The 27,450-nt window shown below is 36.5% G+C and overlaps 7 non-coding genes across 7 annotated transcripts; all 7 read right to left on the bottom strand.

Moving 5' to 3' along the window:
* Positions 1 to 7,649: 7,649 nt before the first annotated feature.
* On the bottom strand, positions 7,650 to 7,790 carry LOC129973104 (U4 spliceosomal RNA). Its single transcript, XR_008784937.1, has one exon. It is a non-coding gene; the product is annotated as a U4 spliceosomal RNA (small nuclear RNA).
* Positions 7,791 to 10,553: 2,763 nt separating this feature from the next.
* On the bottom strand, positions 10,554 to 10,694 carry LOC129973105 (U4 spliceosomal RNA). The gene has a single exon (XR_008784938.1). It is a non-coding gene; the product is annotated as a U4 spliceosomal RNA (small nuclear RNA).
* A 2,763-nt stretch (positions 10,695 to 13,457) lies between these two features.
* On the bottom strand, positions 13,458 to 13,598 carry LOC129973106 (U4 spliceosomal RNA). Its single transcript, XR_008784939.1, has one exon. It is a non-coding gene; the product is annotated as a U4 spliceosomal RNA (small nuclear RNA).
* A 2,763-nt stretch (positions 13,599 to 16,361) lies between these two features.
* LOC129973107 (U4 spliceosomal RNA) lies at positions 16,362 to 16,502 on the bottom strand. Its single transcript, XR_008784940.1, has one exon. It is a non-coding gene; the product is annotated as a U4 spliceosomal RNA (small nuclear RNA).
* A 2,763-nt stretch (positions 16,503 to 19,265) lies between these two features.
* On the bottom strand, positions 19,266 to 19,406 carry LOC129973108 (U4 spliceosomal RNA). The gene has a single exon (XR_008784941.1). It is a non-coding gene; the product is annotated as a U4 spliceosomal RNA (small nuclear RNA).
* Positions 19,407 to 22,169: 2,763 nt separating this feature from the next.
* Positions 22,170 to 22,310, bottom strand: LOC129973116 (U4 spliceosomal RNA). The gene has a single exon (XR_008784949.1). It is a non-coding gene; the product is annotated as a U4 spliceosomal RNA (small nuclear RNA).
* Positions 22,311 to 25,073: 2,763 nt separating this feature from the next.
* On the bottom strand, positions 25,074 to 25,214 carry LOC129973117 (U4 spliceosomal RNA). The gene has a single exon (XR_008784950.1). It is a non-coding gene; the product is annotated as a U4 spliceosomal RNA (small nuclear RNA).
* Positions 25,215 to 27,450: the final 2,236 nt, after the last annotated feature.

The following is a 27,450-nucleotide window of genomic DNA, read 5'->3' on the forward strand; positions in this document are numbered from 1 at the left end:
GTCAAATATAAACATTTAAAAATCTGTATCGCTTTTTCATAATGTAAATTTAAATCAGGCATACAAATTTATTTTCTACTGACTTTTAAATCAGATATACAGATGCTGCAAAAAAAAAAAAAAAAAAAAAAACACTGAAACAGCGTTGCGTGAAATTTCAGCTATATACATTCAATGTGTACCTCCAAAGATTACATGTACTGAAATTCTGAGATACGCTGAATGCACTTTCACTTTTTTTATGAAGAATCATAATATGCATTAGCTGGAAGAAAAATATCATTGAGATGAAATTGAAAATAAAGTAGATCTATGGAAATAACTTTAGAAAATAAGTAGGTTTTAATGTAACATGTTTCTTTTTCAAAATAATTGTAATATAAAAAGCAGGGAAAAGTGAATAATCGATTTAATAAACAATTTCTTTCTCCATTATGGTTTTAAGCATAATTAAACTAGAGAGAATCAGTAAAATTCTAACCTCTTCAAATGACGTCAGCAACTGACATCAATGTTGAAATAGAGGAACATGTGCTGAAAATACTTTGATGTGCATGAAGCATTTAACCAAAAAAATGCAGCTATTTAAGAAATATATGTAAATGTTTATAATCATATATCCAAGAAAAAAACATCGAGTTTTGGGATATTCTGTAAAAGGAAAAGAAAATAGCAAATGCGACAGTTGCCAAAAACAATTGGTACGAGGCAGAAATTTAAAATTATTACCTATTCTGAAAAGTAAATGCTTAGTACGGTAGTAAATACTTCAAACGAAGGAGATGAGCGAGGGCGTGAATCTTGTTTTCAAGCAATGTTCCTGAATACTTTTATGCTTTTCTACCTCTTAAAATTGCAATGTTAGATGTTCTCTTGTCCTCATGTTGCCACACAAAGTTTACAATAAAATTTAATTCTGCTTGTCATCTTTAAAAATGAATAGAAGTTTAAAATTGCAAAGGACAATTTTAATATTTGGTATTAATGTTTGTTAGAGAAAATTTCATAATGTAAATTGTACATTAATAAACAACATTTTTCAAATACTAATATAATTTTTTTTCAATTGCTTTAAAAATATTTTAAGGAAATATATTTTATTTCATATTATATATTAAATTTATTTATCTATCTAATTTTATGCATTGAGAATAAAGATACGAATTTTAAGTAAAGGATTTAAGATTCATTTTTTAGTAAGATAATTAAAGAATTTATGCTCATATTAATATCTTTTTTGCTTCATTTTCTTTCTGTAACTGGACATGAGGGCAAGAATATTTGTAGGACTCAGAAATCACTACTATTTTAGAACGCACATTTAATTACATTTAGGACGATTAGGACATTTAGGATATATATACATTAACATAAAAGAATTGAACATTCAGTAGATTTCGTCGAATACGTCGCGTCTCGTCTTTCGTCCAGATCCGTCTGATCTGACACGTCTTTACTCTCGTCCAGATCCGTCTGATCTGACACGTCTTCACTCTCGTCCAGATCCGTCTGATCTGACACGTCTTTACTCTCGTCCAGATCCGTCTGATCTGCTCTCCGTCTAACCAGCGTCAACTCCGTCTAACAACCAGCAGATGGCTCTCGCCAACAGGCGCTCGTCACTACATATATGAAATTTAGAATTTATATATCGACAAAGTTTTTGAAAATTCCTTTGAGTGTACATTTTTTAAATTAGTATTCTAAAAGCAACTCTAAGAATTAACTCCAACTTGATGTTTGAATAAACTGATAAAATATAAAACAAAAAGTTATAAAGCTGACATGGTTTCAGTATTAGGGTATATGTTATGACAGCCCTATAGATATTTTTTTTTTTTATGTCTCCAATTGTTTTTAGTCAGATTGCGTTATATTTCATGTAAGGAATATTTTTTTCCTTGTCTCAAAAAATAATTCTTTATGATAATTCTTTTTTTTTTATGGAAAAAATTTGTAATTTAAAAAATGGAATTGTGTTATTTTCGGTGAACTGAGGGAAAAGTTTAACACGATGGTGGCGTTAGTTATGGCACTACAATTGCTTACATAAATATTCCTACTTTTTCCGCAAGTTAGCATAGTGTCTAGACATTGGAAATCTCACAAACAGCTGAGAATAATGAGCATGCACAGTTAGAACTTTCGTCGTTTTATTATTATTACTTTTATAACACACGAAATGTTTATTCACTTTCATACTATTTATCATAGTTCCAGTTAATAGAAACCAATTTATTACCAATAAAAGCAATGCAAAGATATCACAAAATAGAAGCTATATAAATTAAGTAATGTTTTTTGAAATGTGAATTAAAATTGGATATCTTAGACATTAATTAATAGATCAATAAATCTAATGGCTCCAACAAAAGGCATATATAAAAGCAATTGTATATATTGAGATCGTAAAACAGAAAGATTTACAAATAATTCAATACTTAATATGAAATAGATTTTTTTTTTATTTAGACATTTAAGAAATGTTATTTTGCCTTATTGAAATTAAAAACATGAAATTCAAATCTAAAAATTAAAGCAGTGTTTTTTTTTTTCATTCTAATGTCTTCTAATTTTTTTGCATATATTGTAAAATATTTCATATATATATTGTCACGTATGTAGTCTAGTATGGAACTCAAACATACACAAGAAGTAGAGCTAAACTAATTTATTAATAAATTCCAGAATACTTTTCTGTAGACAGTAAGAAAAGTCCAGAACACTTGTCTGGTAAATTAAAGAAATGTCCAGAATCTTCTGGAACATGAAATAAAGAGAAACATAAAATCATTTAATTAAATATTTACACAAGCTGTGAATCGTGGGATTCGAACGCAAAATCCCTTGATAATGAGATCAGTGCTATGTCCATTCGGCCATGGAGATTCGACGGTCTCTTTTTCAATGCGACATTGCTCCCTCCTTAGAAGAACAGCGCCTCGATGTTATGACATTTCATTGTGTGTCTCTAGTTCTTGATCGAATCACAGAGCCAGTATAAGTTGTCGTGTCTTCACGGTGAGTAGTCTCTTGAGAAATGTCTCTTTCCGGAACATCCATAATTTCATAAGAATGTTGGTCGTCTTGTTCTTCTGGGTCATGGTATGGCTTCATGCGTAGAACGTGGACAACTTCCTTCGGTTTCTGCCTTCTAGAATTAGGATCGAAATAGGCTACTTCATAGGTGACGTCGGACAACCGCCTCAATACTTGATAAGTGCCGAAATATCTCTTGAGGAGCTTCTCGGAAAGTCCTTTTTTACGAACTGGAATAAAAATACACACCAAATCCCTTGGTTCGTATGCCACCATCCGATGTTTGGAGTCATAATGCCGGCGATCTTTCTGCTGAGCCTCGAGAGTTCGGGCACGAGCTAATTGCCTCGATTCTTCTGCCTTATTGATCAGATGGCTAACGTAATCGTCTTCCTGGTTGAACTCGTTGGGGCAGAGAGGAAACATCGTATCCAACGGCGTTTCAGCTTCTCGCCCATGTAGTAAGTAGAAGGGCGTAAAACCTGTCGTGTCATGCTTGGCAGTGTTGTAGGCGAATGTAACGAACGGCAATATCTGGTCCCAGTTCTTCTTTTCGACATCAGCATACAAAGAAAGCATATCTGCTAGCGTTTTGTTGAATCGCTCTGTAAGGCCATTTGTTTGCGGATGATAGGCTGTTGTCATTCGATGAGTGATATTGCACAGTCAATTAATATCGGACACCAGCTTGGACTGGAATACTTGACCACGGTCTGTAATGATAAATCATGGAGATCCAGGCTTCAGGATTATGTCCTGTAGTAGGAATTTGGCTATTTGTGTAGCTTCCGCCATCGGTAAAGCTCTGGTGACTGCGTACCGTGTCAAATAATCGGTGCATACTACAATCCATTTGTTGCCATCGTCAGATTTTGGAAATCGTCCTAGTAGGTCGATTCCGATGCGATGTAAAGGAGCGGCGGCTGGTGGAATAGGCACGAGATGACCTGGTGGCTTCTGAGGAATAGATTTTCTCCTTTGACATTCTCGGCAGTGCATCCCATATCTTCGAACATTTCTGTACAATCCTGGCCAATGAAATCGCTTTCTTATTCTATCATACGTCCTGGTGAATCCTAGATGTCCGGCGGTAGGGTCGTCATGGAGAGATTCTAGAATACTGAGCCGTAAATGCTTCTGGATCACTGGTAGAAATTTCCTTCCGGACGGATCAAAATTCTTCTTGTAGAGGACTCCTTCGATTAATTCAAAGTTTCCCAGCCTACTTGTTTCGGTAATTTGTTGGTTTCTTATTATTTTTGCCAATATCGGATCTTTCATCTGTTCTTCTGAGAGATCAGTGAATAAAGTGGCACCTATGGAGTCCCCAGACCATGAAGCATCGACTTTTAATGGGTTTCTGGACAGACTATCAGCATCTTTGGGTTTCCTTCCACTTTTGTACACCACCGATACGTCGTATTCTTGGAGTCGCAGCACCCATCTAGCGAGTCTTCCAGAGGGATCCTTCAGTCCAGTCAGCCAACACAGGGAATGATGGTCATGAAACGATCTTGAAAGCCTTTCCAAAGAGATATGGCCGAAACTTAGTTATAGCCCATATGGCCGTAATGCATTCTCTTTCAGTTGTGGAATAGTTTCTCTCAGCCTTCGTCAGAGTACGCGAGGCATAGGCTACTACTTTTTCCTTCCCATCTTGTATTTGAACTAATACTGCACCGATTCCGTATCCACTCGCGTCAGTGTGAAGTTTCGTTGGTGTATTTTCGTCATAAAGGCCTAAGACAGGATCGGAGATAAGATCTTTCTTTAAATTATCAAAAGCTTCCAATTGTTCAGACCACCAACAGAATTTTGTGTACTCCTACAATAACAACTGTAGAGGTTCGGCTTTATGGCAAAAGTCCTTTATAAATCGGCGATAGTAAGAGCAAAGTCACAGAAAGCTTCTGATGTCATGGATATTCCTAGGCACGGAAAGTCACTCTCGGCCTTTACTTTTTCTGGGTCCGGTCGTACACCATCTCTGGATACTAGGTGTCCCAAGATCTTTATCTCATTTGCTCCAAAGCGACATTTTTTTTGGATTAAGGATAAGGCCTGCGTTCTGTATACAGTGAAGGACGGTATCCAACCTCTGAAGATGTTCTTCGAATGTTTCTGAGAACACCACAATGTCATCTAAATAGCAAAGGCACATTGTCCATTTTAAATGTCGCAGAAGATTATCCATCATCCTTTCAAAAGTTGCAGGTGCATTGCATAAGCCAAATGGCATCACTTTAAACTCGTATAATCCCTCAGGTGTTATAAAAGCGGTTTTCTCACGATCGGCTTCATCAACTTCTATTTGCCAGTAACCGGAGAAGAGATCCATAGACGAAAAATATTTTGCTCCCTTCAGGCAATCCAAGGTGTCGTCAATACGCGGCAATGGATACAAGTCTTTCTTGGTAATTCTGTTAAGGCGGCGATAATCAACACAAAAACGCCAGCTTCCATCTTTCTTCCTGATCAAGACGACTGGAGATGACCATGGACTTTCTGATGGTTGAATGATGTCTTTTTCTAACATTTTGGTTACCTCCTCACTAATAATGCAGCGTTCAGATGGGGACACTCTGTAAGCTCTCTGACTGATAAGTAAGTGGTCGCCTGTGTTTATTTGGTGTTTAACATTGAGTTGACTTCCTTTCTTGATCGAAAATTTCCAAAACCCTCTGGAGTAGATGTAACATTCTTTCTTTTTAGTCGATCCTCAAATCCGGAGATATCATCGTGGTACAGTCGATGACACCCAACTTTGCCTTTGAAGTGGTCGTGGAATAAAGTGATCCCTCGTCTATGGTATTTACGTAATCTTCGCGTAAAGGTTGGGCATACCCGATGCACATGTCATTAGAGATGATCTGAGGTTCTCCTTGTCCATTAGCAACCCATAGTTCGGCTTTACCATTAAGGAGCGTAACTATAGTAAACGGAATAGCAACTTCCTTGTTTAAAAGGAGTATCCTATTTCTCTCTACTATTACGTCGATGGCTCGATGTTTCTTATGCCCTAAGACCGTAATCTTTCTGATAGAACGAGCAGGTACTGTATAGTCTTCCAACATGAATAAATGGCTGAAGTCTGGAGTTTGGGATTCTCGAATGACGTCTTGAAACAAGAGCTCCAAACGGCGACAATCTATAACAGCTTGAGAAGCGCGCCAAAAGTCCCAACCAATGATGATATCGTGACTGCATTGCGGCAAAACAATAAATTCAAAAGCATGAGGTCAGCCATTGATTTCGAGACGAAGCGTACATTTTCTTACTGGTCTCACGTAATTTCCATCGGCGACTTTTAAAAGAACATTGTTAGTTGTTGGAAACATAACTTTCTTCAGTAGGCGACAATACTTCTCCGAGATAACAGAAAATGAAGCTCCAGAGTCCACAAAGGCAGGTACTGGCTCATTGTCGACGATTACTTCAATATTGTTTCCGGACATCTTTGCGCCAGTCGTCGGATTTTTGTCACTAGTGGCCTCACCCCCAAGGAAGGTGGCACCGCTTAGTTTTCCTCATTTCTGTAGCCAGGAGATTGACTGGATCTTCTATATGGCGACGGAGATCTATAGCGGCGTGTCGGCGATCGTCCTCGTGATGGGCTGGGCGACAAACTTCGGACTGCTGGTCGGCTGTACTCGTCGGCATAGCGTCCCTCATTCGACGGCGGACGGCCGAAAAAACTTGTCGTCGTCGACGATCATAATAAGCTTTACGCTTGTCTTGCTTTTGCTCGACGTGGACTTTAATTTCTGCAGCCAAATGAGCAAACCGTTTGAGATATGGGTTATCTCAGCTACGAAGTTATCATTGCCAATAAGTGCTCTTAAGTCGTGTGTGACATCATTGTTGTTCTTAACTCTCTACCAAATTACATATAAGCTGCTGTGTGATTTGTGGTTTCGCACTTGGCAGTGTTTAGTGCAAAGTGAATCATTGGTAGTTTTTCACCCCAAGTGTGGTGTTCATCTCTGACTAGTATGGCGAGTTGGGGTTTGAGATCTCTATTTTTACGTTCGGGTGGGTTAGATTGGGGATGATACACAGGAATAAGTTCTTGCTTAATGCCATGAAAATTGCAAGTTTGTTGCATTACAGCACTGACAAATTGTGAACCATTATCACTGATGAGTGTAGGTGGGAGTTCATATCTTAAGAAGACTTCGACTAAATTTTTGGCGCAATTTACAGATGTTGCTTCTTCAAGGGCAAATAACTCCACCAATTTTGTACTGGTATCTTCTACGAGAAAAATCCACTTCTTACGAGATGAGGTCCAAACAAATCGATAGCGAGAGTTTCAAATCTCTGTGCATAGACTGGAGATCTCAGAAGACCTGTTGGCTTTTGATTACTCGGTCTATAACGAATACAGTCCGGACAATTTTTGATATATTCTGCTTTTCTAGAAATTAGTACCTGCATGCTACTCGGTATTCGTGAAAAATGAATGCAGAAATGCAACATCGAATGCTACGATCTTTATACAAACGCAGAAAAATGTTGTCTGATAGTGGCGCTGCAATCGCGTGTAGACACATTCGAATTCCCGATAGGGCTGCAAAATCAACCCTTTGTTCTACTTTTAATATTATGAACTCCCGAAGGAGTTCCCAAAAATTGCCTCAGCCGACGATATTTCACGTCGACAGGGCGGGGTATTGGGAAAAGTTTTCAACTAGCAATAGTCACGCCTCGGTAGAACCTCATTGGCTATGACACTGCCTCTGCGCAAAGCTAACGTTAATTACATCGCGGAAAGTTTATATATAACCTAGACATTTAAAAATAGTGGTAGGATTGTTAAGTGCGAAATTTTTCGAAGATTATTCTGATTCGGTGTATCACTGAAAGATTGAAAACTAAGTGCATTGAGATATAGGTTAAAAAAAATTAATGAAAATATTCCTGGAAAATTAATCCTACCTCGAAACGCTTAGGACGGATTAATGAGGGACTGAATGCAAGCATGTTGAGATCTAGATTGAAGAAATATTGGTTTTTCTCGACGCTGAAAGTGATTCACAGAATTCGATCTTTGCATTTATTTTAATTTATTTATTTATTTACTAAGACAATGTAGGCCGTCAGTTCTATTACAAAACAGGAAGGAGGAAACGTTTTAATTTCAGAAGGGCTGAAACACCAGTTTTCAAAGTTACGAGAGATTAAACTGTTAATGTAAATACTCTTCGACCATCGAGCATTTTGAATGAATAAATAACAGTTACATTACATAAATTATTTCAAACACAATGCAGAATACAAGAAAGATAATATTATTGGAATATTGAAATTCATTACTACGAGAAGGATTTTTAAAATACATATATAATTCTAATTTTATGAAATTTTCAAAAACTTTAAATTGAAATTTGCAGGTATAAGACATTTTTCTTAACTAAAATATTTCAACTTTCGCGACGTTTCTTCATTTTTAAGTATTCTATTGTAAATGTGTCACGTTACGGTTCTATCATTTTTTCTCTTGTTTTGATGTGTTAACGAACTCTGGTTAAATTTTCAATTATTCCTGGTAGTTTCTTTAAACTCCCAAAGGCATGTTAATTTAATAAATGCTTAAAAGAGCCGCTTCGTTGCGCTTGAATTAATTTGAACGCCTCAGATGTCCTTTTCTGGTGGATGTCATTTTTGTCTGCTGTTATTTCGAATTAGTGGAAAAGAACAGCAAACTTATCTTATTGCAATTTTGTTATAATTTTTCTCACTGCCGATACCTATAAAATATCATTTCTAAATTGTGTGCTATGTAGTTAGTTATTCTAAATTAAAATAATAATGCATTATTTGAGGTGGCAATTCCTACAAAATATTTCAAGCCATTGTAATATTTCTTTAAATAATAAGATATCAAATTTTCATCATTCCATGCTGAATATTTGGATTTTATTGGGAAGTTATTCCTATTTTGAGTGTTAAATATATTCAGTCAGGGTAAAATAAAATAATAGTTTAATACATACATAATGAGTTTGACCGTAAAGAAATCTAGTTAGCGTTGGGCGCCAAAAACAATTCCTGCTAGGGAAAAACAAAACTCTTAAGGAAAGAAGCTGAAATGGTTTAAATCTTTTTAATGAAACATTAAAGAACATAACACACGAAAAACAATAATAGAACAAACATTTAAGGAAAAGTACATTTCTCGGGCGTAAGCATCATGCTTAGTCTTTGACTCCAAAGCACAGACTGAAGTTTTATCGACCGGCCGCTAGGTGGCAAGCTGGAAAAGTTGTCCGGTTACAGACTCCCCCTCTGGCTCGCATAACGTCTCGGCGAAGAGTCAGCATGGAATTTCTTTGGTCTGCCACGTCTCAGGAGGGGTGCTACAATTCCACTGTCTCTAGCAACTGGGAGTTTATATGCTCGTAAGGCTGAGCTGTGGTAAGTCCCAAGGGCTACATCTGGCTTTGCTGGGTCAGCAATGTCATACATAGTGGGTGAACGATTAGTAACCACTAAATAAGGTCCTTCCCGCTTGGGCATAAATTTGCGACTTTTCTTATTTTGTGACTTGCTAACAGGATGTAATGTCACCCATACTAGATCACCTTGCTTGTAGAAAACTTGTCGTCGTCGACGATCATAATAAGCTTTACGCTTGTCTTGCTTTTGCTCGACGTGGACTTTAATTTCTGCAGCCAAATGAGCAAACCGTTTGAGATATGGGTTATCTCAGCTACGAAGTTATCATTGCCAATAAGTGCTCTTAAGTCGTGTGTGACATCATTGTTGTTCTTAACTCTCTACCAAATTACATATAAGCTGCTGTGTGATTTGTGGTTTCGCACTTGGCAGTGTTTAGTGCAAAGTGAATCATTGGTAGTTTTTCATCCCAAGTGTGGTGTTCATCTCTGACTAGTATGGCGAGTTGGGGTTTGAGATCTCTATTTTTACGTTCGGGTGGGTTAGATTGGGGATGATACACAGGAATAAGTTCTTGCTTAATGCCATGAAAATTGCAAGTTTGCTGCATTACAGCACTGACAAATTGTGAACCATTATCACTGATGAGTGTAGGTGGGAGTTCATATCTTAAGAAGACTTCGACTAAATTTTTGGCGCAATTTACAGATGTTGCTTCTTCAAGGGCAAATAACTCCACCAATTTTGTACTGGTATCTTCTACGAGAAAAATCCACTTCTTACGAGATGAGGTCCAAACAAATCGATAGCGAGAGTTTCAAATCTCTGTGCATAGACTGGAGATCTCTGAAGACCTGTTGGCTTTTGATTACTCGGTCTATAACGAATACAGTCCGGACAATTTTTGATATATTCTGCTTTTCTAGAAATTAGTACCTGCATGCTACTCGGTATTCGTGAAAAATGAATGCAGAAATGCAACATCGAATGCTACGATCTTTATACAAACGCAGAAAAATGTTGTCTGATAGTGGCGCTGCAATCGCGTGTAGACACATTCGAATTCCCGATAGGGCTGCAAAATCAACCCTTTGTTCTACTTTTAATATTATGAACTCCCGAAGGAGTTCCCAAAAATTGCCTCAGCCGACGATATTTCACGTCGACAGGGCGGGGTATTGGGAAAAGTTTTCAACTAGCAATAGTCACGCCTCGGTAGAACCTCATTGGCTATGACACTGCCTCTGCGCAAAGCTAACGTTAATTACATCGCGGAAAGTTTATATATAACCTAGACATTTAAAAATAGTGGTAGGATTGTTAAGTGCGAAATTTTTCGAAGATTATTCTGATTCGGTGTATCACTGAAAGATTGAAAACTAAGTGCATTGAGATATAGGTTAAAAAAAATTAATGAAAATATTCCTGGAAAATTAATCCTACCTCGAAACGCTTAGGACGGATTAATGAGGGACTGAATGCAAGCATGTTGAGATCTAGATTGAAGAAATATTGGTTTTTCTCGACGCTGAAAGTGATTCACAGAATTCGATCTTTGCATTTATTTTAATTTATTTATTTATTTACTAAGACAATGTAGGCCGTCAGTTCTATTACAAAACAGGAAGGAGGAAACGTTTTAATTTCAGAAGGGCTGAAACACCAGTTTTCAAAGTTACGAGAGATTAAACTGTTAATGTAAATACTCTTCGACCATCGAGCATTTTGAATGAATAAATAACAGTTACATTACATAAATTATTTCAAACACAATGCAGAATACAAGAAAGATAATATTATTGGAATATTGAAATTCATTACTACGAGAAGGATTTTTAAAATACATATATAATTCTAATTTTATGAAATTTTCAAAAACTTTAAATTGAAATTTGCAGGTATAAGACATTTTTCTTAACTAAAATATTTCAACTTTCGCGACGTTTCTTCATTTTTAAGTATTCTATTGTAAATGTGTCACGTTACGGTTCTATCATTTTTTCTCTTGTTTTGATGTGTTAACGAACTCTGGTTAAATTTTCAATTATTCCTGGTAGTTTCTTTAAACTCCCAAAGGCATGTTAATTTAATAAATGCTTAAAAGAGCCGCTTCGTTGCGCTTGAATTAATTTGAACGCCTCAGATGTCCTTTTCTGGTGGATGTCATTTTTGTCTGCTGTTATTTCGAATTAGTGGAAAAGAACAGCAAACTTATCTTATTGCAATTTTGTTATAATTTTTCTCACTGCCGATACCTATAAAATATCATTTCTAAATTGTGTGCTATGTAGTTAGTTATTCTAAATTAAAATAATAATGCATTATTTGAGGTGGCAATTCCTACAAAATATTTCAAGCCATTGTAATATTTCTTTAAATAATAAGATATCAAATTTTCATCATTCCATGCTGAATATTTGGATTTTATTGGGAAGTTATTCCTATTTTGAGTGTTAAATATATTCAGTCAGGGTAAAATAAAATAATAGTTTAATACATACATAATGAGTTTGACCGTAAAGAAATCTAGTTAGCGTTGGGCGCCAAAAACAATTCCTGCTAGGGAAAAACAAAACTCTTAAGGAAAGAAGCTGAAATGGTTTAAATCTTTTTAATGAAACATTAAAGAACATAACACACGAAAAACAATAATAGGACAAACATTTAAGGAAAAGTACATTTCTCGGGCGTAAGCATCATGCTTAGTCTTTGACTCCAAAGCACAGACTGAAGTTTTATCGACCGGCCGCTAGGTGGCAAGCTGGAAAAGTTGTCCGGTTACAGACTCCCCCTCTGGCTCGCATAACGTCTCGGCGAAGAGTCAGCATGGAATTTCTTTGGTCTGCCACGTCTCAGGAGGGGTGCTACAATTCCACTGTCTCTAGCAACTGGGAGTTTATATGCTCGTAAGGCTGAGCTGTGGTAAGTCCCAAGGGCTACATCTGGCTTTGCTGGGTCAGCAATGTCATACATAGTGGGTGAACGATTAGTAACCACTAAATAAGGTCCTTCCCGCTTGGGCATAAATTTGCGACTTTTCTTATTTTGTGACTTGCTAACAGGATGTAATGTCACCCATACTAGATCACCTTGCTTGTAGAAAACTTGTCGTCGTCGACGATCATAATAAGCTTTACGCTTGTCTTGCTTTTGCTCGACGTGGACTTTAATTTCTGCAGCCAAATGAGCAAACCGTTTGAGATATGGGTTATCTCAGCTACGAAGTTATCATTGCCAATAAGTGCTCTTAAGTCGTGTGTGACATCATTGTTGTTCTTAACTCTCTACCAAATTACATATAAGCTGCTGTGTGATTTGTGGTTTCGCACTTGGCAGTGTTTAGTGCAAAGTGAATCATTGGTAGTTTTTCATCCCAAGTGTGGTGTTCATCTCTGACTAGTATGGCGAGTTGGGGTTTGAGATCTCTATTTTTACGTTCGGGTGGGTTAGATTGGGGATGATACACAGGAATAAGTTCTTGCTTAATGCCATGAAAATTGCAAGTTTGCTGCATTACAGCACTGACAAATTGTGAACCATTATCACTGATGAGTGTAGGTGGGAGTTCATATCTTAAGAAGACTTCGACTAAATTTTTGGCGCAATTTACAGATGTTGCTTCTTCAAGGGCAAATAACTCCACCCATTTTGTACTGGTATCTTCTACGAGAAAAATCCACTTCTTACGAGATGAGGTCCAAACAAATCGATAGCGAGAGTTTCAAATCTCTGTGCATAGACTGGAGATCTCAGAAGACCTGTTGGCTTTTGATTACTCGGTCTATAACGAATACAGTCCGGACAATTTTTGATATATTCTGCTTTTCTAGAAATTAGTACCTGCATGCTACTCGGTATTCGTGAAAAATGAATGCAGAAATGCAACATCGAATGCTACGATCTTTATACAAACGCAGAAAAATGTTGTCTGATAGTGGCGCTGCAATCGCGTGTAGACACATTCGAATTCCCGATAGGGCTGCAAAATCAACCCTTTGTTCTACTTTTAATATTATGAACTCCCGAAGGAGTTCCCAAAAATTGCCTCAGCCGACGATATTTCACGTCGACAGGGCGGGGTATTGGGAAAAGTTTTCAACTAGCAATAGTCACGCCTCGGTAGAACCTCATTGGCTATGACACTGCCTCTGCGCAAAGCTAACGTTAATTACATCGCGGAAAGTTTATATATAACCTAGACATTTAAAAATAGTGGTAGGATTGTTAAGTGCGAAATTTTTCGAAGATTATTCTGATTCGGTGTATCACTGAAAGATTGAAAACTAAGTGCATTGAGATATAGGTTAAAAAAAATTAATGAAAATATTCCTGGAAAATTAATCCTACCTCGAAACGCTTAGGACGGATTAATGAGGGACTGAATGCAAGCATGTTGAGATCTAGATTGAAGAAATATTGGTTTTTCTCGACGCTGAAAGTGATTCACAGAATTCGATCTTTGCATTTATTTTAATTTATTTATTTATTTACTAAGACAATGTAGGCCGTCAGTTCTATTACAAAACAGGAAGGAGGAAACGTTTTAATTTCAGAAGGGCTGAAACACCAGTTTTCAAAGTTACGAGAGATTAAACTGTTAATGTAAATACTCTTCGACCATCGAGCATTTTGAATGAATAAATAACAGTTACATTACATAAATTATTTCAAACACAATGCAGAATACAAGAAAGATAATATTATTGGAATATTGAAATTCATTACTACGAGAAGGATTTTTAAAATACATATATAATTCTAATTTTATGAAATTTTCAAAAACTTTAAATTGAAATTTGCAGGTATAAGACATTTTTCTTAACTAAAATATTTCAACTTTCGCGACGTTTCTTCATTTTTAAGTATTCTATTGTAAATGTGTCACGTTACGGTTCTATCATTTTTTCTCTTGTTTTGATGTGTTAACGAACTCTGGTTAAATTTTCAATTATTCCTGGTAGTTTCTTTAAACTCCCAAAGGCATGTTAATTTAATAAATGCTTAAAAGAGCCGCTTCGTTGCGCTTGAATTAATTTGAACGCCTCAGATGTCCTTTTCTGGTGGATGTCATTTTTGTCTGCTGTTATTTCGAATTAGTGGAAAAGAACAGCAAACTTATCTTATTGCAATTTTGTTATAATTTTTCTCACTGCCGATACCTATAAAATATCATTTCTAAATTGTGTGCTATGTAGTTAGTTATTCTAAATTAAAATAATAATGCATTATTTGAGGTGGCAATTCCTACAAAATATTTCAAGCCATTGTAATATTTCTTTAAATAATAAGATATCAAATTTTCATCATTCCATGCTGAATATTTGGATTTTATTGGGAAGTTATTCCTATTTTGAGTGTTAAATATATTCAGTCAGGGTAAAATAAAATAATAGTTTAATACATACATAATGAGTTTGACCGTAAAGAAATCTAGTTAGCGTTGGGCGCCAAAAACAATTCCTGCTAGGGAAAAACAAAACTCTTAAGGAAAGAAGCTGAAATGGTTTAAATCTTTTTAATGAAACATTAAAGAACATAACACACGAAAAACAATAATAGGACAAACATTTAAGGAAAAGTACATTTCTCGGGCGTAAGCATCATGCTTAATCTTTGACTCCAAAGCACAGACTGAAGTTTTATCGACCGGCCGCTAGGTGGCAAGCTGGAAAAGTTGTCCGGTTACAGACTCCCCCTCTGGCTCGCATAACGTCTCGGCGAAGAGTCAGCATGGAATTTCTTTGGTCTGCCACGTCTCCGGAGGGGTGCTACAATTCCACTGTCTCTAGCAACTGGGAGTTTATATGCTCGTAAGGCTGAGCTGTGGTAAGTCCCAAGGGCTACATCTGGCTTTGCTGGGTCAGCAATGTCATACATAGTGGGTGAACGATTAGTAACCACTAAATAAGGTCCTTCCCGCTTGGGCATAAATTTGCGACTTTTCTTATTTTGTGACTTGCTAACAGGATGTAATGTCACCCATACTAGATCACCTTGCTTGTAGAAAACTTGTCGTCGTCGACGATCATAATAAGCTTTACGCTTGTCTTGCTTTTGCTCGACGTGGACTTTAATTTCTGCAGCCAAATGAGCAAACCGTTTGAGATATGGGTTATCTCAGCTACGAAGTTATCATTGCCAATAAGTGCTCTTAAGTCGTGTGTGACATCATTGTTGTTCTTAACTCTCTACCAAATTACATATAAGCTGCTGTGTGATTTGTGGTTTCGCACTTGGCAGTGTTTAGTGCAAAGTGAATCATTGGTAGTTTTTCATCCCAAGTGTGGTGTTCATCTCTGACTAGTATGGCGAGTTGGGGTTTGAGATCTCTATTTTTACGTTCGGGTGGGTTAGATTGGGGATGATACACAGGAATAAGTTCTTGCTTAATGCCATGAAAATTGCAAGTTTGCTGCATTACAGCACTGACAAATTGTGAACCATTATCACTGATGAGTGTAGGTGGGAGTTCATATCTTAAGAAGACTTCGACTAAATTTTTGGCGCAATTTACAGATGTTGCTTCTTCAAGGGCAAATAACTCCACCCATTTTGTACTGGTATCTTCTACGAGAAAAATCCACTTCTTACGAGATGAGGTCCAAACAAATCGATAGCGAGAGTTTCAAATCTCTGTGCATAGACTGGAGATCTCAGAAGACCTGTTGGCTTTTGATTACTCGGTCTATAACGAATACAGTCCGGACAATTTTTGATATATTCTGCTTTTCTAGAAATTAGTACCTGCATGCTACTCGGTATTCGTGAAAAATGAATGCAGAAATGCAACATCGAATGCTACGATCTTTATACAAACGCAGAAAAATGTTGTCTGATAGTGGCGCTGCAATCGCGTGTAGACACATTCGAATTCCCGATAGGGCTGCAAAATCAACCCTTTGTTCTACTTTTAATATTATGAACTCCCGAAGGAGTTCCCAAAAATTGCCTCAGCCGACGATATTTCACGTCGACAGGGCGGGGTATTGGGAAAAGTTTTCAACTAGCAATAGTCACGCCTCGGTAGAACCTCATTGGCTATGACACTGCCTCTGCGCAAAGCTAACGTTAATTACATCGCGGAAAGTTTATATATAACCTAGACATTTAAAAATAGTGGTAGGATTGTTAAGTGCGAAATTTTTCGAAGATTATTCTGATTCGGTGTATCACTGAAAGATTGAAAACTAAGTGCATTGAGATATAGGTTAAAAAAAATTAATGAAAATATTCCTGGAAAATTAATCCTACCTCGAAACGCTTAGGACGGATTAATGAGGGACTGAATGCAAGCATGTTGAGATCTAGATTGAAGAAATATTGGTTTTTCTCGACGCTGAAAGTGATTCACAGAATTCGATCTTTGCATTTATTTTAATTTATTTATTTATTTACTAAGACAATGTAGGCCGTCAGTTCTATTACAAAACAGGAAGGAGGAAACGTTTTAATTTCAGAAGGGCTGAAACACCAGTTTTCAAAGTTACGAGAGATTAAACTGTTAATGTAAATACTCTTCGACCATCGAGCATTTTGAATGAATAAATAACAGTTACATTACATAAATTATTTCAAACACAATGCAGAATACAAGAAAGATAATATTATTGGAATATTGAAATTCATTACTACGAGAAGGATTTTTAAAATACATATATAATTCTAATTTTATGAAATTTTCAAAAACTTTAAATTGAAATTTGCAGGTATAAGACATTTTTCTTAACTAAAATATTTCAACTTTCGCGACGTTTCTTCATTTTTAAGTATTCTATTGTAAATGTGTCACGTTACGGTTCTATCATTTTTTCTCTTGTTTTGATGTGTTAACGAACTCTGGTTAAATTTTCAATTATTCCTGGTAGTTTCTTTAAACTCCCAAAGGCATGTTAATTTAATAAATGCTTAAAAGAGCCGCTTCGTTGCGCTTGAATTAATTTGAACGCCTCAGATGTCCTTTTCTGGTGGATGTCATTTTTGTCTGCTGTTATTTCGAATTAGTGGAAAAGAACAGCAAACTTATCTTATTGCAATTTTGTTATAATTTTTCTCACTGCCGATACCTATAAAATATCATTTCTAAATTGTGTGCTATGTAGTTAGTTATTCTAAATTAAAATAATAATGCATTATTTGAGGTGGCAATTCCTACAAAATATTTCAAGCCATTGTAATATTTCTTTAAATAATAAGATATCAAATTTTCATCATTCCATGCTGAATATTTGGATTTTATTGGGAAGTTATTCCTATTTTGAGTGTTAAATATATTCAGTCAGGGTAAAATAAAATAATAGTTTAATACATACATAATGAGTTTGACCGTAAAGAAATCTAGTTAGCGTTGGGCGCCAAAAACAATTCCTGCTAGGGAAAAACAAAACTCTTAAGGAAAGAAGCTGAAATGGTTTAAATCTTTTTAATGAAACATTAAAGAACATAACACACGAAAAACAATAATAGGACAAACATTTAAGGAAAAGTACATTTCTCGGGCGTAAGCATCATGCTTAATCTTTGACTCCAAAGCACAGACTGAAGTTTTATCGACCGGCCGCTAGGTGGCAAGCTGGAAAAGTTGTCCGGTTACAGACTCCCCCTCTGGCTCGCATAACGTCTCGGCGAAGAGTCAGCATGGAATTTCTTTGGTCTGCCACGTCTCCGGAGGGGTGCTACAATTCCACTGTCTCTAGCAACTGGGAGTTTATATGCTCGTAAGGCTGAGCTGTGGTAAGTCCCAAGGGCTACATCTGGCTTTGCTGGGTCAGCAATGTCATACATAGTGGGTGAACGATTAGTAACCACTAAATAAGGTCCTTCCCGCTTGGGCATAAATTTGCGACTTTTCTTATTTTGTGACTTGCTAACAGGATGTAATGTCACCCATACTAGATCACCTTGCTTGTAGAAAACTTGTCGTCGTCGACGATCATAATAAGCTTTACGCTTGTCTTGCTTTTGCTCGACGTGGACTTTAATTTCTGCAGCCAAATGAGCAAACCGTTTGAGATATGGGTTATCTCAGCTACGAAGTTATCATTGCCAATAAGTGCTCTTAAGTCGTGTGTGACATCATTGTTGTTCTTAACTCTCTACCAAATTACATATAAGCTGCTGTGTGATTTGTGGTTTCGCACTTGGCAGTGTTTAGTGCAAAGTGAATCATTGGTAGTTTTTCATCCCAAGTGTGGTGTTCATCTCTGACTAGTATGGCGAGTTGGGGTTTGAGATCTCTATTTTTACGTTCGGGTGGGTTAGATTGGGGATGATACACAGGAATAAGTTCTTGCTTAATGCCATGAAAATTGCAAGTTTGCTGCATTACAGCACTGACAAATTGTGAACCATTATCACTGATGAGTGTAGGTGGGAGTTCATATCTTAAGAAGACTTCGACTAAATTTTTGGCGCAATTTACAGATGTTGCTTCTTCAAGGGCAAATAACTCCACCCATTTTGTACTGGTATCTTCTACGAGAAAAATCCACTTCTTACGAGATGAGGTCCAAACAAATCGATAGCGAGAGTTTCAAATCTCTGTGCATAGACTGGAGATCTCAGAAGACCTGTTGGCTTTTGATTACTCGGTCTATAACGAATACAGTCCGGACAATTTTTGATATATTCTGCTTTTCTAGAAATTAGTACCTGCATGCTACTCGGTATTCGTGAAAAATGAATGCAGAAATGCAACATCGAATGCTACGATCTTTATACAAACGCAGAAAAATGTTGTCTGATAGTGGCGCTGCAATCGCGTGTAGACACATTCGAATTCCCGATAGGGCTGCAAAATCAACCCTTTGTTCTACTTTTAATATTATGAACTCCCGAAGGAGTTCCCAAAAATTGCCTCAGCCGACGATATTTCACGTCGACAGGGCGGGGTATTGGGAAAAGTTTTCAACTAGCAATAGTCACGCCTCGGTAGAACCTCATTGGCTATGACACTGCCTCTGCGCAAAGCTAACGTTAATTACATCGCGGAAAGTTTATATATAACCTAGACATTTAAAAATAGTGGTAGGATTGTTAAGTGCGAAATTTTTCGAAGATTATTCTGATTCGGTGTATCACTGAAAGATTGAAAACTAAGTGCATTGAGATATAGGTTAAAAAAAATTAATGAAAATATTCCTGGAAAATTAATCCTACCTCGAAACGCTTAGGACGGATTAATGAGGGACTGAATGCAAGCATGTTGAGATCTAGATTGAAGAAATATTGGTTTTTCTCGACGCTGAAAGTGATTCACAGAATTCGATCTTTGCATTTATTTTAATTTATTTATTTATTTACTAAGACAATGTAGGCCGTCAGTTCTATTACAAAACAGGAAGGAGGAAACGTTTTAATTTCAGAAGGGCTGAAACACCAGTTTTCAAAGTTACGAGAGATTAAACTGTTAATGTAAATACTCTTCGACCATCGAGCATTTTGAATGAATAAATAACAGTTACATTACATAAATTATTTCAAACACAATGCAGAATACAAGAAAGATAATATTATTGGAATATTGAAATTCATTACTACGAGAAGGATTTTTAAAATACATATATAATTCTAATTTTATGAAATTTTCAAAAACTTTAAATTGAAATTTGCAGGTATAAGACATTTTTCTTAACTAAAATATTTCAACTTTCGCGACGTTTCTTCATTTTTAAGTATTCTATTGTAAATGTGTCACGTTACGGTTCTATCATTTTTTCTCTTGTTTTGATGTGTTAACGAACTCTGGTTAAATTTTCAATTATTCCTGGTAGTTTCTTTAAACTCCCAAAGGCATGTTAATTTAATAAATGCTTAAAAGAGCCGCTTCGTTGCGCTTGAATTAATTTGAACGCCTCAGATGTCCTTTTCTGGTGGATGTCATTTTTGTCTGCTGTTATTTCGAATTAGTGGAAAAGAACAGCAAACTTATCTTATTGCAATTTTGTTATAATTTTTCTCACTGCCGATACCTATAAAATATCATTTCTAAATTGTGTGCTATGTAGTTAGTTATTCTAAATTAAAATAATAATGCATTATTTGAGGTGGCAATTCCTACAAAATATTTCAAGCCATTGTAATATTTCTTTAAATAATAAGATATCAAATTTTCATCATTCCATGCTGAATATTTGGATTTTATTGGGAAGTTATTCCTATTTTGAGTGTTAAATATATTCAGTCAGGGTAAAATAAAATAATAGTTTAATACATACATAATGAGTTTGACCGTAAAGAAATCTAGTTAGCGTTGGGCGCCAAAAACAATTCCTGCTAGGGAAAAACAAAACTCTTAAGGAAAGAAGCTGAAATGGTTTAAATCTTTTTAATGAAACATTAAAGAACATAACACACGAAAAACAATAATAGGACAAACATTTAAGGAAAAGTACATTTCTCGGGCGTAAGCATCATGCTTAATCTTTGACTCCAAAGCACAGACTGAAGTTTTATCGACCGGCCGCTAGGTGGCAAGCTGGAAAAGTTGTCCGGTTACAGACTCCCCCTCTGGCTCGCATAACGTCTCGGCGAAGAGTCAGCATGGAATTTCTTTGGTCTGCCACGTCTCCGGAGGGGTGCTACAATTCCACTGTCTCTAGCAACTGGGAGTTTATATGCTCGTAAGGCTGAGCTGTGGTAAGTCCCAAGGGCTACATCTGGCTTTGCTGGGTCAGCAATGTCATACATAGTGGGTGAACGATTAGTAACCACTAAATAAGGTCCTTCCCGCTTGGGCATAAATTTGCGACTTTTCTTATTTTGTGACTTGCTAACAGGATGTAATGTCACCCATACTAGATCACCTTGCTTGTAGAAAACTTGTCGTCGTCGACGATCATAATAAGCTTTACGCTTGTCTTGCTTTTGCTCGACGTGGACTTTAATTTCTGCAGCCAAATGAGCAAACCGTTTGAGATATGGGTTATCTCAGCTACGAAGTTATCATTGCCAATAAGTGCTCTTAAGTCGTGTGTGACATCATTGTTGTTCTTAACTCTCTACCAAATTACATATAAGCTGCTGTGTGATTTGTGGTTTCGCACTTGGCAGTGTTTAGTGCAAAGTGAATCATTGGTAGTTTTTCATCCCAAGTGTGGTGTTCATCTCTGACTAGTATGGCGAGTTGGGGTTTGAGATCTCTATTTTTACGTTCGGGTGGGTTAGATTGGGGATGATACACAGGAATAAGTTCTTGCTTAATGCCATGAAAATTGCAAGTTTGCTGCATTACAGCACTGACAAATTGTGAACCATTATCACTGATGAGTGTAGGTGGGAGTTCATATCTTAAGAAGACTTCGACTAAATTTTTGGCGCAATTTACAGATGTTGCTTCTTCAAGGGCAAATAACTCCACCCATTTTGTACTGGTATCTTCTACGAGAAAAATCCACTTCTTACGAGATGAGGTCCAAACAAATCGATAGCGAGAGTTTCAAATCTCTGTGCATAGACTGGAGATCTCAGAAGACCTGTTGGCTTTTGATTACTCGGTCTATAACGAATACAGTCCGGACAATTTTTGATATATTCTGCTTTTCTAGAAATTAGTACCTGCATGCTACTCGGTATTCGTGAAAAATGAATGCAGAAATGCAACATCGAATGCTACGATCTTTATACAAACGCAGAAAAATGTTGTCTGATAGTGGCGCTGCAATCGCGTGTAGACACATTCGAATTCCCGATAGGGCTGCAAAATCAACCCTTTGTTCTACTTTTAATATTATGAACTCCCGAAGGAGTTCCCAAAAATTGCCTCAGCCGACGATATTTCACGTCGACAGGGCGGGGTATTGGGAAAAGTTTTCAACTAGCAATAGTCACGCCTCGGTAGAACCTCATCGGCTATGACACTGCCTCTGCGCATAGCTAACGTTAATTACATCGCGGAAAGTTTATATATAACCTAGACATTTAAAAATAGTGGTAGGATTGTTAAGTGCGAAATTTTTCGAAGATTATTCTGATTCGGTGTATCACTGAAAGATTGAAAACTAAGTGCATTGAGATATAGGTTAAAAAAAATTAATGAAAATATTCCTGGAAAATTAATCCTACCTCGAAACGCTTAGGACGGATTAATGAGGGACTGAATGCAAGCATGTTGAGATCTAGATTGAAGAAATATTGGTTTTTCTCGACGCTGAAAGTGATTCACAGAATTCGATCTTTGCATTTATTTTAATTTATTTATTTATTTACTAAGACAATGTAGGCCGTCAGTTCTATTACAAAACAGGAAGGAGGAAACGTTTTAATTTCAGAAGGGCTGAAACACCAGTTTTCAAAGTTACGAGAGATTAAACTGTTAATGTAAATACTCTTCGACCATCGAGCATTTTGAATGAATAAATAACAGTTACATTACATAAATTATTTCAAACACAATGCAGAATACAAGAAAGATAATATTATTGGAATATTGAAATTCATTACTACGAGAAGGATTTTTAAAATACATATATAATTCTAATTTTATGAAATTTTCAAAAACTTTAAATTGAAATTTGCAGGTATAAGACATTTTTCTTAACTAAAATATTTCAACTTTCGCGACGTTTCTTCATTTTTAAGTATTCTATTGTAAATGTGTCACGTTACGGTTCTATCATTTTTTCTCTTGTTTTGATGTGTTAACGAACTCTGGTTAAATTTTCAATTATTCCTGGTAGTTTCTTTAAACTCCCAAAGGCATGTTAATTTAATAAATGCTTAAAAGAGCCGCTTCGTTGCGCTTGAATTAATTTGAACGCCTCAGATGTCCTTTTCTGGTGGATGTCATTTTTGTCTGCTGTTATTTCGAATTAGTGGAAAAGAACAGCAAACTTATCTTATTGCAATTTTGTTATAATTTTTCTCACTGCCGATACCTATAAAATATCATTTCTAAATTGTGTGCTATGTAGTTAGTTATTCTAAATTAAAATAATAATGCATTATTTGAGGTGGCAATTCCTACAAAATATTTCAAGCCATTGTAATATTTCTTTAAATAATAAGATATCAAATTTTCATCATTCCATGCTGAATATTTGGATTTTATTGGGAAGTTATTCCTATTTTGAGTGTTAAATATATTCAGTCAGGGTAAAATAAAATAATAGTTTAATACATACATAATGAGTTTGACCGTAAAGAAATCTAGTTAGCGTTGGGCGCCAAAAACAATTCCTGCTAGGGAAAAACAAAACTCTTAAGGAAAGAAGCTGAAATGGTTTAAATCTTTTTAATGAAACATTAAAGAACATAACACACGAAAAACAATAATAGGACAAACATTTAAGGAAAAGTACATTTCTCGGGCGTAAGCATCATGCTTAATCTTTGACTCCAAAGCACAGACTGAAGTTTTATCGACCGGCCGCTAGGTGGCAAGCTGGAAAAGTTGTCCGGTTACAGACTCCCCCTCTGGCTCGCATAACGTCTCGGCGAAGAGTCAGCATGGAATTTCTTTGGTCTGCCACGTCTCCGGAGGGGTGCTACAATTCCACTGTCTCTAGCAACTGGGAGTTTATATGCTCGTAAGGCTGAGCTGTGGTAAGTCCCAAGGGCTACATCTGGCTTTGCTGGGTCAGCAATGTCATACATAGTGGGTGAACGATTAGTAACCACTAAATAAGGTCCTTCCCGCTTGGGCATAAATTTGCGACTTTTCTTATTTTGTGACTTGCTAACAGGATGTAATGTCACCCATACTAGATCACCTTGCTTGTAGAAAACTTGTCGTCGTCGACGATCATAATAAGCTTTACGCTTGTCTTGCTTTTGCTCGACGTGGACTTTAATTTCTGCAGCCAAATGAGCAAACCGTTTGAGATATGGGTTATCTCAGCTACGAAGTTATCATTGCCAATAAGTGCTCTTAAGTCGTGTGTGACATCATTGTTGTTCTTAACTCTCTACCAAATTACATATAAGCTGCTGTGTGATTTGTGGTTTCGCACTTGGCAGTGTTTAGTGCAAAGTGAATCATTGGTAGTTTTTCATCCCAAGTGTGGTGTTCATCTCTGACTAGTATGGCGAGTTGGGGTTTGAGATCTCTATTTTTACGTTCGGGTGGGTTAGATTGGGGATGATACACAGGAATAAGTTCTTGCTTAATGCCATGAAAATTGCAAGTTTGCTGCATTACAGCACTGACAAATTGTGAACCATTATCACTGATGAGTGTAGGTGGGAGTTCATATCTTAAGAAGACTTCGACTAAATTTTTGGCGCAATTTACAGATGTTGCTTCTTCAAGGGCAAATAACTCCACCCATTTTGTACTGGTATCTTCTACGAGAAAAATCCACTTCTTACGAGATGAGGTCCAAACAAATCGATAGCGAGAGTTTCAAATCTCTGTGCATAGACTGGAGATCTCAGAAGACCTGTTGGCTTTTGATTACTCGGTCTATAACGAATACAGTCCGGACAATTTTTGATATATTCTGCTTTTCTAGAAATTAGTACCTGCATGCTACTCGGTATTCGTGAAAAATGAATGCAGAAATGCAACATCGAATGCTACGATCTTTATACAAACGCAGAAAAATGTTGTCTGATAGTGGCGCTGCAATCGCGTGTAGACACATTCGAATTCCCGATAGGGCTGCAAAATCAACCCTTTGTTCTACTTTTAATATTATGAACTCCCGAAGGAGTTCCCAAAAATTGCCTCAGCCGACGATATTTCACGTCGACAGGGCGGGGTATTGGGAAAAGTTTTCAACTAGCAATAGTCACGCCTCGGTAGAACCTCATCGGCTATGACACTGCCTCTGCGCATAGCTGACGTTAATTACATCGCGGAAAGTTTATATATAACCTAGACATTTAAAAATAGTGGTAGGATTGTTAAGTGCGAAATTTTTCGAAGATTATTCTGATTCGGTGTATCACTGAAAGATTGAAAACTAAGTGCATTGAGATATAGGTTAAAAAAAATTAATGAAAATATTCCTGGAAAATTAATCCTACCTCGAAACGCTTAGGACGGATTAATGAGGGACTGAATGCAAGCATGTTGAGATCTAGATTGAAGAAATATTGGTTTTTCTCGACGCTGAAAGTGATTCACAGAATTCGATCTTTGCATTTATTTTAATTTATTTATTTATTTACTAAGACAATGTAGGCCGTCAGTTCTATTACAAAACAGGAAGGAGGAAACGTTTTAATTTCAGAAGGGCTGAAACACCAGTTTTCAAAGTTACGAGAGATTAAACTGTTAATGTAAATACTCTTCGACCATCGAGCATTTTGAATGAATAAATAACAGTTACATTACATAAATTATTTCAAACACAATGCAGAATACAAGAAAGATAATATTATTGGAATATTGAAATTCATTACTACGAGAAGGATTTTTAAAATACATATATAATTCTAATTTTATGAAATTTTCAAAAACTTTAAATTGAAATTTGCAGGTATAAGACATTTTTCTTAACTAAAATATTTCAACTTTCGCGACGTTTCTTCATTTTTAAGTATTCTATTGTAAATGTGTCACGTTACGGTTCTATCATTTTTTCTCTTGTTTTGATGTGTTAACGAACTCTGGTTAAATTTTCAATTATTCCTGGTAGTTTCTTTAAACTCCCAAAGGCATGTTAATTTAATAAATGCTTAAAAGAGCCGCTTCGTTGCGCTTGAATTAATTTGAACGCCTCAGATGTCCTTTTCTGGTGGATGTCATTTTTGTCTGCTGTTATTTCGAATTAGTGGAAAAGAACAGCAAACTTATCTTATTGCAATTTTGTTATAATTTTTCTCACTGCCGATACCTATAAAATATCATTTCTAAATTGTGTGCTATGTAGTTAGTTATTCTAAATTAAAATAATAATGCATTATTTGAGGTGGCAATTCCTACAAAATATTTCAAGCCATTGTAATATTTCTTTAAATAATAAGATATCAAATTTTCATCATTCCATGCTGAATATTTGGATTTTATTGGGAAGTTATTCCTATTTTGAGTGTTAAATATATTCAGTCAGGGTAAAATAAAATAATAGTTTAATACATACATAATGAGTTTGACCGTAAAGAAATCTAGTTAGCGTTGGGCGCCAAAAACAATTCCTGCTAGGGAAAAACAAAACTCTTAAGGAAAGAAGCTGAAATGGTTTAAATCTTTTTAATGAAACATTAAAGAACATAACACACGAAAAACAATAATAGGACAAACATTTAAGGAAAAGTACATTTCTCGGGCGTAAGCATCATGCTTAATCTTTGACTCCAAAGCACAGACTGAAGTTTTATCGACCGGCCGCTAGGTGGCAAGCTGGAAAAGTTGTCCGGTTACAGACTCCCCCTCTGGCTCGCATAACGTCTCGGCGAAGAGTCAGCATGGAATTTCTTTGGTCTGCCACGTCTCCGGAGGGGTGCTACAATTCCACTGTCTCTAGCAACTGGGAGTTTATATGCTCGTAAGGCTGAGCTGTGGTAAGTCCCAAGGGCTACATCTGGCTTTGCTGGGTCAGCAATGTCATACATAGTGGGTGAACGATTAGTAACCACTAAATAAGGTCCTTCCCGCTTGGGCATAAATTTGCGACTTTTCTTATTTTGTGACTTGCTAACAGGATGTAATGTCACCCATACTAGATCACCTTGCTTGTAGAAAACTTGTCGTCGTCGACGATCATAATAAGCTTTACGCTTGTCTTGCTTTTGCTCGACGTGGACTTTAATTTCTGCAGCCAAATGAGCAAACCGTTTGAGATATGGGTTATCTCAGCTACGAAGTTATCATTGCCAATAAGTGCTCTTAAGTCGTGTGTGACATCATTGTTGTTCTTAACTCTCTACCAAATTACATATAAGCTGCTGTGTGATTTGTGGTTTCGCACTTGGCAGTGTTTAGTGCAAAGTGAATCATTGGTAGTTTTTCATCCCAAGTGTGGTGTTCATCTCTGACTAGTATGGCGAGTTGGGGTTTGAGATCTCTATTTTTACGTTCGGGTGGGTTAGATTGGGGATGATACACAGGAATAAGTTCTTGCTTAATGCCAT

This window comes from Argiope bruennichi, chromosome 6 (assembly GCF_947563725.1).
Source record: "Argiope bruennichi chromosome 6, qqArgBrue1.1, whole genome shotgun sequence".
NCBI lineage: Eukaryota > Metazoa > Arthropoda > Arachnida > Araneae > Araneidae > Argiope > Argiope bruennichi.